This window comes from Nomia melanderi, chromosome 2 (genome assembly GCF_051020985.1).
Source record: "Nomia melanderi isolate GNS246 chromosome 2, iyNomMela1, whole genome shotgun sequence".
In the NCBI taxonomy this organism is placed as follows: domain Eukaryota; kingdom Metazoa; phylum Arthropoda; class Insecta; order Hymenoptera; family Halictidae; genus Nomia; species Nomia melanderi.
In genome coordinates, this window is record NC_135000.1 from 22,470,918 (window position 1) to 22,481,849 (window position 10,932).

Here is a 10,932-nt window from a genome sequence, read left to right on the forward strand (position 1 = left end):
ACCTTCGATCCTTCCATCATCACGCGAATGTAAATTACATTTCGCTAATGTCTTCAAGAATTTATTAACACGTTGACTGCCACGGCGGTCACCGATGTTCGAAGCTTCCAAGTGACTTGATGAGAATTCTAATTTGACAGAAAACTGATGTCGAACGAAAATGTTTAATAGCGTGATTAACTAAATAATGAAAAGTAATTGTTCCTCCTTATCTTTGCTAAACAAGAATAAGCGATACGTAAAGGCCTGAAGTTTTTCGTGGCAGTCAACGTGTTAATATGGAACAACTTTCGATTTCTATCACTTAAATTATACTTTCACTGTAAACCCACATTCGTTCCGACCATTCGCTCCAAAAAAATCGGTATGCTCGTCTCTATCGATTGCCATGCTAGTCACTGACGACCGACTGAATTACTTGAAAACAATTACAATACGTAAGATGTACGTTACAAATTGATAATAGCATAACGTAAGAAACGCAATACCACATAATCAATAACTGTCCCCATTCACGTTCGCTACGAAAGAATAACTCTTATGCAAAACGCACCAGACTCTCGTGACGATTAACATGTTCAATCTAAAATCTCTCTGAGCGAGTTCCACTCCATATCAAACGCACGACAAAGAATTAAATATCCCACACGAATCATTCAGAGACCGCTCTCTCGGCATACGATTCCAGCCACGTACCGAAGCCAGGAGAGTTCAGCAGCTACGCCAATGGCAGGTTATAGCGGCGACGCTATTAGAACGCGTTCCGCGTTTTCGCGGACGCGCATTCGCCGCGAAAGATCATCCTCGCTACCCAATGCTCCTCGAGCCGGCTCTGAAGTCATCGAATGAAACGGTCGAAAAGACTTCTGCCAACTACGAACTCGGCCGCGCATCGCGGCCGCCTCTTTCCATCTCTCTCTCGCTCCCACCCTCTCTCTGCCTCTTTCTCTCTCTAGCTTTCCAGTCTGCAGCACTCGACGCAAGGAGTGCTGGCTCTCGCTGCCTCTCTTTATCTCTATCTGCCCGTCTCTTTCTCTCTGGTTCGCTCAGAACTCGCGAAAGAGGCGCGCATCTCGTTCCTCCGGCGGCGTCGATTTAGGTCGTTAACGGTAAAACGGCGGCGTTTGCGCCCGCGAAACCAAACGAAGACCCGTTACGACGGCTCTCGATTTTGCTGACGTGCCCCGCGACCGCACGTAATTGCACCTGCACGAAAATTGCGTCACCGTTGGAACGTTCTTGAGCGTTGCACGGTTTCAAACGATCACCGACCGCCCGGAAGACCCGCGCGTTTCCCTGCCACCGCCATTTACGCTTGACGAGGCGAAACACGGTGACTTTGTAAAAATAGAGCGGAACAGGAGACCGAACGACAGTGATTCCGGACCGCTTCCCGATTCAATCGAATTCCCGGTCAAGTATTCGAGGATATTTCGTATTTCGGATTATAATTGGTCGGTTGTCTCATATTCGTTAACCCTCGTTCCTCCCCTCGCATCAATCGCGAGAAATATCAATTATTTCGATATTATACTTGAAATGGAAATCGTATTTGCTCCGTTAAGCTCTGATGAAAGAATTTGCAACAACTGTTTACCTTCATTCATTGCTTCCCGTCAATGTGTCAATTTAACACCCGGCAACGAGTTCAAACGTACGAATAAAGTTCGAAAACCGTAGCACTTCGGAACGTTAAAAATTTCAAATCGACGCGGGCCTGCACCCTTTACGTTCGCGTAACGATGCCCAACAATGCCATAAAAATTTCACTCGAATCATCTCGCCGGTGCACGGGAACGGGCGAGCGTATTGCATCAATGAAAAGTTACGATCGAATGATACAACGAAGGAACACGTTGCTCATTATTTTCACGATAAACAATCCAATTTCACGTGTTTTCACTTGAAACGTATCACGCGAACGAGCGCGCGACCTCGGCCGAACGCGGCGCGCGAACATTACACGGATCGTTTTTTGGTGATCCGTCGACGAGCGGAATTTCGCGCGACTCCGTTGGTCACGCGGAGCGCGTTTATCGCGAGATCTTTCGAAAGATGTCACGTTAGCCAGGAAATGGGCGCGCGCGTCGACGTCGTCGCGCAATTTCTTCGGTTCGTTCGAAAACGATTCCGTTGTCCTGGCTGGACTCGGACTCGCGCACGAACACGGACAATGGACCTCGACAGGGGCCCAGGTACCGGACCAGCGGCGAGGGAAACGCGTAGACTGCTCGTCGTACCGTTACACCCGAAAATATCCCGGCAAATAAATCATAGAATAGCAGAACTTACCTAAAAACGTAGTCGGCCTCTCCTCGTGCGTTTACGCCTACGGCTTATCTTGCTTGCACTTTTCAGATCGTACTCGGTTAACGAGATAAACACAATACATAGAACATGCGTAACGTCGTACGTGTCGCGCGCAAGAATCGAGGCACCAACGCGAGACTCTTGTTGTACGCCGATCTCTCACCCGTATCGGTTTACGATCGGGCGACTTCTTTATTCACCGAAGCACAACCGTGTCACAATCTCGAATCTCAAGGATTCGGCCCGTACCTTCTTGTTTCCGCACTTTTTGCCACGCGATGAATGACAGGATCGTGTACTCTTACGTACGTATGCGTGTATACATATACATATATGTATACATGTATATATACACACATATAGATATATATATATATGTATATAGAATTGTCGTACGAACTTTCCGTATGAACTTCACCAGAGGATCGCCGATTCGAACGACGCCTCTTCGCCGCTGTTTTCCGAAACGTATCGGAGACAGCGGATCCGGTGTCTCGCGTGTCACGTCGCGCCTAACGAGCCAGGGCTCTGCACACCTCCGTTCCGACGAACTATCATTCCACGTCTGTCTTCGGCAGGCACGAGGCCGAGAGAGACCTTCGAACAAGACCTTCGGGGGGCCGGCACTTCGTGAGAGGGACGGGCGCAGGTATAACACCGACGACGTTAGGAGCGATCGGTGCCTCTCGAACGCGCGACGAGACAACGACGAGACTACTACTCTCCGCGCTGGTTTCCTGTGCCCCGGCACGACACGTCGCGGTGGCGTCCCGAGGAACGAGAAGCCCAGTCCGTTAAACCAGACGATCCACACAAAGGACAATCGACGATCCTCTTTCTCTCTCTAGCTATCTCTCTCCCCCTCTCTCTCTCTCTCTCTTTCTCTCTCTCTCTCTCTCTCTCTCTTTCTCTCTCTTACTCGATCTCTTTCTTTTGCTCTCTATTATTATTCTCACTTAGTATGTACATGCGTGCGTACATATACATACATATACACATACATATAGATATATACATATATATATACGTCGTTGCACTGTTTCACACGCTCCCACGTAACCCGCGTACTCGGAACACCCGTTTCTTTTTCTTTTTCTTCTTCGTCCTCCTCCTCCTCCTCCTCCCCGTTCTTTCCTCTTATTTTACTGACCGCGGCCGCGTTGTCTCTCTCCCCCACGCACTCTTTCTCTGTGTCCCTCTGTGGTCCGAACGCTTCCGTGTAGTGTTTTTATTGTCCCGGGTGATCGCGTACCCGTCGTCCGCGCGCCAGTTCACCGGCTCTCCGTTGTTTCGTTTTCAGGCGTTTTTTAATCCGTCGACGGTATTTCTTTTTTTGTTTCTTCACGTTGTCCGCCCGATACGAGAATCGTGCTCGCGTCTCTCCACGTCCGTGCGTCGCGGGCGCCGATGGCGGAATGAACCGGTGGCGCCGCGAGACCCGACACAGGCGCCCTCGCGAACTAACACGCCTCTCCGGGAACCCGACCGACGACCACACTCGCGCGCCGCCCGTGTCTCACCGACGCGCGTCGCGCTGCCGCGTGTTGGTGGCCCGGTCTGTCGCCGTCTCGCTCCCACTCGCCCTCTCATCGATGCCAGAAATACGCGGCGCGCACGAATACACGGAAAATGAGTAGGATCGTACGACAGCTACACTCCGCCGAATCTATAATGGATATTCGCACCGACGGACCACCTGGCCCGCCTCCCCTTACTCTACACTACCATATAACGGGTGTCCGGCGTGCCGCACCGACACGGACAATGGTGTACGTATCATCCGGTGCGCCCCGCATTTTTCGACCGACCCCGTCCACGAAACCAGGGCTACCGCTTGGCTTTAACGGGGCGAGAAGTGGTTTTCGAAGATCATGCCGTTTATTTCGATATTCCGGCCTTTTTATTTCCGTTGAGTCATTCATCGGAGTAACCAGTGTTTGCGGGTAGGCACTTCCGAGGAAGACCTATTGGTGTTAATGTTCAATCGTTGCAGGTGGCTCGGGGTTCTTCGCACTTTGCGACAACGTTCATGAACAGCTGGTTTTAACCAAAAGTGGTTCTCGGAGATCATTTGTACCATATGTTTATTTGAATGTTCTCTTGTTTTTGTATCGTTTAGTTGCTGACTGGAGTAATTACCGTTTGTAGATATTAATGTTTGATTTGTATTACGGGGAATGTTATTCAATGAGATCTAGCAACTTAATGTTCTATTCGATGAAAACTTTCGAAGAGTAGTTCAACCTCCAGTCGTAGTTTTCGCACATTGGTACACGATCGATGCGTTATTGAATTACCCGAGCGAAATTGGTTGAACGTTCAAACTCATTTTAATTGGATCCAGATACCGTGGATACTGTTGTTCAACCGGCGCGTTTCCGTTCCGCGTTCATCCGTTCAGGAGCAAACATCCAGCAATTCGTTACGATGTCGCTTTCTACAGACCGGCGGAAGGAAAAGCGAATTATCTTCGAAATCTGCATTTCTGGAGAGCCGCGTCGGGCATACATTAAAAGTTACGTTACTGCCGATTTCGCTTTCGCTCTCGCAGTATGCACGCCGGAAGAAGAATCGACGGCCTCTTCTAACGGGTGTCTTCGAGCACTGCACTTCGATCGTCCTTCCAACGTCGAGATCTCGGTTACATAACGCACGTACCACGCGATTATTAAATCAGCCCGGCTCAATCGCTGAACGATTGAAATTAACACCGTAAAATGAAACTTTTTAACTGGTAGTAATCACCGCGGCCGGATAGAAACTCCGAGGTACGGATAACTTCGATAAGATTGATACTGGTACCTCGTTACCTCCGCGTGGTAATCGTAATAAAACCTTCGGTGTTCTCGAACTATGCTCCTTATAACTACGTTAATTGGCTTCTGAACAACTCGTGCGGTCCATATGACCGGTCCTCTAACGGGTGTCCGCTTCTTGCCCGCGTCGATTTTTCCTGATCGCCGTTGCTCCCGCTGCATCCGGTTCAACTGCTCAAACATCGAATACTTCGTTCGAAATGAAGCAACCAAAGGAAAATAACGGTTCAGAATGAACCATTACGACATACGCATTGTTGATCAGTAGCCAACGATCTAAATCCTAAAATCACGGAGTAGCGCCTATTTTTTTGTACAAAAAGCACCGTAAAGTCCCCCGTATCCGCAGTATACAAACCTTTATCCATCCGAATTTCCCATTATTCGAGCACAATGTCCCCCAGCAGCGACCGTATCGATTGCTCGAATTCAAACGATAAGAATTTCCACGATTAAGCTGCCAAAAATACACAGAATTCTTAAAAGCTTGGACAAACCGACAGTTTCCGTAATCTCCGACGAAATAAATGAAATTCGGTATCGGCGGTGCGCGATCCGAAACTTCCTTCATCCGAGCCCCTTTTGTCCGCGTATCAATTCTGACACACGGGAGGCTTCGCCGTAATAAAAATTGGCGTTCGCCGGGATATCGGCGTCGCGGTAAATAGTATTATCGCGGATACGCGACGCGGAGTCCTTCCATTGGTCGGTTTATTTCAGGATACCGTTCGATCCGCGCGTGCGACGATCGAAACGAAATTCTCCAGTCGGATCAAATGCTCGCGCCGACGGTGTGCGCGGATCCCGCCGGATTATCAATTCACGCGGTGGCCGAATCGGTTGCGGCGTCATCCGTGCGCCTCCGTTTCTACATTCGCCAGTGTCAGTTATCAGTAACGTGCAATTAGTCTCGTTGCGTCATAATGCGCTTCCTTATTTACATGCCGCGACGGATGCAAAGCAGGAAGAAACGAAGAAAAACCGTCGTCGGTGCGCGACGAGGATCCCGGCCGTGTTCGATGCAATCTTGAAAATAGAGGGGCTTCGTGGAAACTCATTACAACAGCTCGCACTTTGTCGTCGTCGTTGTCGTCGTCCTCGTTGTCGTTCCCGTACCTCGGCATGGAGCGGTTCGCGTTGCGCCGACTCGAAACCATTGGGGGACGCTCGTTTCTTATCTGACGAGAAAGAGGAGCCCGTTCCTTTCGGCTCCCGCGTTGCCAATATCCGTTAAAACGCGAACGTCGGAATGCCTGCGTCGATGGGAAATGTCTCCGTCGCGTCCCGCCCCCGCGTCGAACGCTAAGTAACCGGAGAAAACTTATTCTCCACGAGCGAACAACGTCGTTGTTCGAGAATCACGGGAAAATCCGCCGACAACGGCTCCCTGGTTTATTCCACTCGTGGTAACGAACGCGGGGATGAGTGAGGCGGGAGGGGGGGAGGGGGTGAAACGGTACCAACGAACAATACCGATTCACCGTTAATTACCGATAATCCACTTACGATCTTCCGTGCGCGTGAACCGCTCGCCGCGCGATTCGTTACATTATATTAATTACCAGTATCAGCAGTATCAACTGCGTCGTTGATTCGCGTTTAATTCCCCACCCATCCCTCCTCGAAGAGGGGAGGCGTTTCGCGTATCGTTTCGCGCGTAGAATCGTCGGATCGAAAGAATCGAGGCGCGGCGAAAAGAAAGTCCCCTTGCGTGCTTTTTCCGGTCTCCCTCCTTGCCCCGAGCATCTCGCTGGGAAGAGCAAGCCGGTGCTCGGTCTCGCGTTTCGTCGTCTTCTTCGGCGTCGCCGTTGCGCGCCGGCTCGAAACCATCGGGAGAGGACAGTTGTTTCCCATCCGGAGGAAGAGAGGAATCGTTCGTTGGGTTCGGTCGCGTACCTCGCGAACCACGACGCGTAAAGAAAGAAGAAAAGGAAAGGGATGTTGGCGGGACAGGGCGGAAGGGAGAGCGAGAGACACGTTGCGAGGGCGAAACGGGCTGAGAGGGGGTTCCAGGATCGAAAGACGGTGGAAGGGATGGTCGGCGTGCAGGCGGGCGGGGGCCGTGGTCGCGAGGGTAGGGAGATCGGGACGACGACGAGGGGGGAAAAACGAGAGGAAGGGAAAAAAGGCACGTCGCCGTCCGAATGGATGCGATACGCGGTGGAGATCGTACGCAATGCCCGTGGCTATCTAGCTTAACTCGTGAAAGCCTAACGAACGCCTCTCCTCTTACCGGCTACGTGAATTTCTGTCCTGTCCTGTCCTGCGCTGCGCTGCGCTCGCCCGTCCGCGCGGACACCTGCGAGATAATGTCTGGTAATAACCGCTGCGGCACCGGCGACCGCATCGTAATCTTCGCGCATAGTTTTAACCCCTTATAGTTCACTGGTTCTGATGCTGGTAACCATCGAAAAGGTCATCGAGAAAATTCAATTGTAAGCAGACAGCGGCGTCACGATTGGACGCCTGATGGATGACGATGGTATTCGTAACAGTGATGGTTTAATCATTTTCATCCTTTTACTAACATGGTTTTATGGGAAAATGTTTTGTTCCGAATATTGGAAATTGGGTTTCATAGAAGAATCGGGATTGGTCTCTGGGGTTAACTCTTGTGGGGGTAACTAAATGTTCACGGTTCTCGAAGGTTTGATTGACTAAAATCTTTTTACATAAATTTGAATGTTAACGATGCAAAATCCATGTAAAAGTATGCAGTGAATGGAAAGCCATTCGAGAACCTAAACAAATACAAGAATGGATATCCGAGTACTCGGTTGTTCACACAGAAGGGTTAACGCGTTGACTGCCACGCAAATTTCGCGCGGGGTGGGAAGTGAAATCGAGTCGAGCAATGAAAGCAGTGGAATACCGCTTGATATACGTGCACATACAAGAGACGAGTTTCCTACGCTCGCGAGTCTGCAAAATAATTCAGTACCACGTGTGGAGGCTCTGGCACGTGACTAATGCCAAGCGAAAGATAATGATCCTTCAAAGACGACGGTATGTAACGAAACGAAAAGTGGAAAGTGTGATTCGATCATCAAACGAGATCATAGGGGTTACCATTTTAAGTAAACTCAGTCTGGCTACCGAATGTAACATTAATTTCAATGTTAAGAAACCGTATAACATATAAATTACACATCCTTGTGTAAAAAACGGAAGTTGTCGCGAAAGAATAAAAGGACATCATAGATCAACACACTCGATGATCGAAACGTACTCCAACATTCAAAAAAAGTGCATTGCCAAAGTTTCGTATTCCGTTTATTCTTGCATGTACGAATTAACAATCCATTCTCTCTGAACCTGTCCGACCAGTCAATCCAGGACACGATTCCGGACGCGAGTACGATACCGGGAGTGTTCGAGTCAATCCCGGACGTCTGATAACTGTGCCTCAATATCATAAAACCGCAAACCTTTCGGTGCCCGATGGCGCGCGTTGATGTATTAGTTACGAACTCCCTTGTTTTTCAGACGAGTATTTTTCCATGGGCACGACGCGGTGCGGCGGTGTTTACGGTGAAACTCGTACGTTCGCCGTGGCTCGTAAATACGAGATTTGTGGCCGCGGGAAAGATAAATATTTTCGCGAGCAAGTAGGCGGTCGGTGCCGATACTCGGCGCCCCAAGTATCCGCGAAGATGCAAACTGCGCTCGTTGCGTAACGGGCCGTATGTATGTGCACGAGTGCTTCGCGGCCGCGTGTGTGTGTTCGCGAAGCTCGGTGAAAGATTAACGAGGATTGATCCCTTCGAAAGCGACGCCAGGAGAGCATATTTATTGTAACCTTGACACAGTTCCCGGGCGCAACCTCTTCCTAGTTTCAGGGCGACAGGGGATCCGGTGCCCCGTCGTTCACCCCCGGAATCAACGGGACAAGACAATTTCATCGCTAACCGGGTCTCCGCGAACATATGTCGTGCCCGGAAGTCACCGTTGCATCGTGACCGCGTGTATCGATCGCCGGCGAACCTATCGCAACACGATGATGTTAAACTCCCCGCGAGTATAGACGAGCAGCCGTTAACTGGCAAAGAGAAAACCAACTGAAATTAGAGCAACGCGTTCGATCTATCCGAGTGTACTCCGAATCCACGTTATGCTCGGAACTGGAGTTTCATTCTCCATTGATCCTTACCACACGAAGGCGGGGACAGAAACGTAACGAGAGCCGCGACACCGTTGATAATCCTTGTCCCCGGGAAGTCGAAAAAGAAATCGGCTCGCGCGACGAGGACTACGAAGCCGACGGCGACGACGACGACGGTTCGCAATTCACATCGGCGCGAAACGATTTCTCGAGTAGCGTCGAGGAGCAGCCGCGTCGCCGTGGCTGCGTATGGATCGAGCTTTAGAAGCGGACGCGCGCGGATCTCTTTGTGTAACACGAGGGCCGCAGGGCCATCTTCTTTCTCCTCTCCGGACGGCCTCTGATACCTAACCTCCCCTCCCGTGGTTCGCTTCGCTCCTCTCAGTACTGCGTCGCGTTTCTCTCTCTCTCTCCCGTCGCCGGCGTCCTCGTTCTTCTTAAACGGCAACGGAGGAAGAGAGGCGAGGTGCGTCGTCTTCTTCCTCCCGACGCCGCTCTCCACTCTGTCCTCGCGACGAGTCATCTCGTTTAGGTCGTGCAAGCCCAGGCAGCGGGCGCGGGAGCGGCACACGGCCGGCATGGAGGGGGGAGGGAACGAGGAGGACTCGATGGCACGGGAACGACGACGGGCGGACAGGGATGGCGGGTCCGGGAACGTCGGGCCGGGACGGAGGGAGCACGGTTCGGCGGTACGGCGGGAGGGGGGATCGTTGGCTGCGGCGATGCGAACACCACGTCGGGTTCGTGGGGAAGGGCGGCCGGTGGAGCCAAGGAACGACGAGAGCAGCCCGAGAGAAGAGAGAGGCGACAGGGTCGAAGGGAGAGTAGCTACGGGACAGAAGGATATATGGCTGTGTATTATGTACTCGGGGACCCGTGTTACATACGCCTTCGTTCCTCTCTCCTTCTCTCTCTCTCTCTCTCTCTCGACGCTCGTGTACGCTCGCCGAGCAGGTGTGCGTTTCCTTGTGCACGCTCCCCGACGGGATCCCACTATATTGGTTTGAACGTCGCCGCGCGACGGTGTGTGTCCTGCAATACACTGCTTACGCGGGACTGTCGGCAGGGGCAGGAGGAGGAGGAGGGAAACGTGCGCGGAGGCCAAACCGGAGGAGAGGCCTCACTTCGCACGCAACTCTCTAACCAGCTCGCATCGAAGATGCGGTGAACATGGAATCACGCGACTCGCGTAAAAATGATTCGCGGCTGGAACGAGAGAAAGAGAGAAGCGGCGAGAGAGGGAGGGTACGGAGGAAGAAAGAGACACGCCGCGCCGTGCCGTGCCGTGCCGGTGTCGAGTCCCGTGCTTATGCCCCCCCCCCCCCCGCACCTCGCGCTGTTGCGCCCGGAGATCGGATAATGGCACCGAATGGACGAAGCGACGGCCGGGAGAGGAGTATTCGACCAGGGTGGCTACGTGGGTGGAGCGGAGGCTGGAGAACACCGCCAGACAAATTGCGACTGATAATTATCGCCCGGTGCCGGGGCCCGGGGTATCGGAGGAACGGGGCTGACGCGATCGGGGGATGGAATGACCAATTTTTGACGAGACACTGTAGGACGGTACGACGACGGACGGGGTGAACGGCGGATTCGATTCCGGATTTGACGGGGCAATCGATGCGTTCTAATGAAACGTTTCGGAGGAGGCTCATTGGAGGACGTTCAGGCGCGAACGTTGATCCATGGGTTCTGAAACGTTGG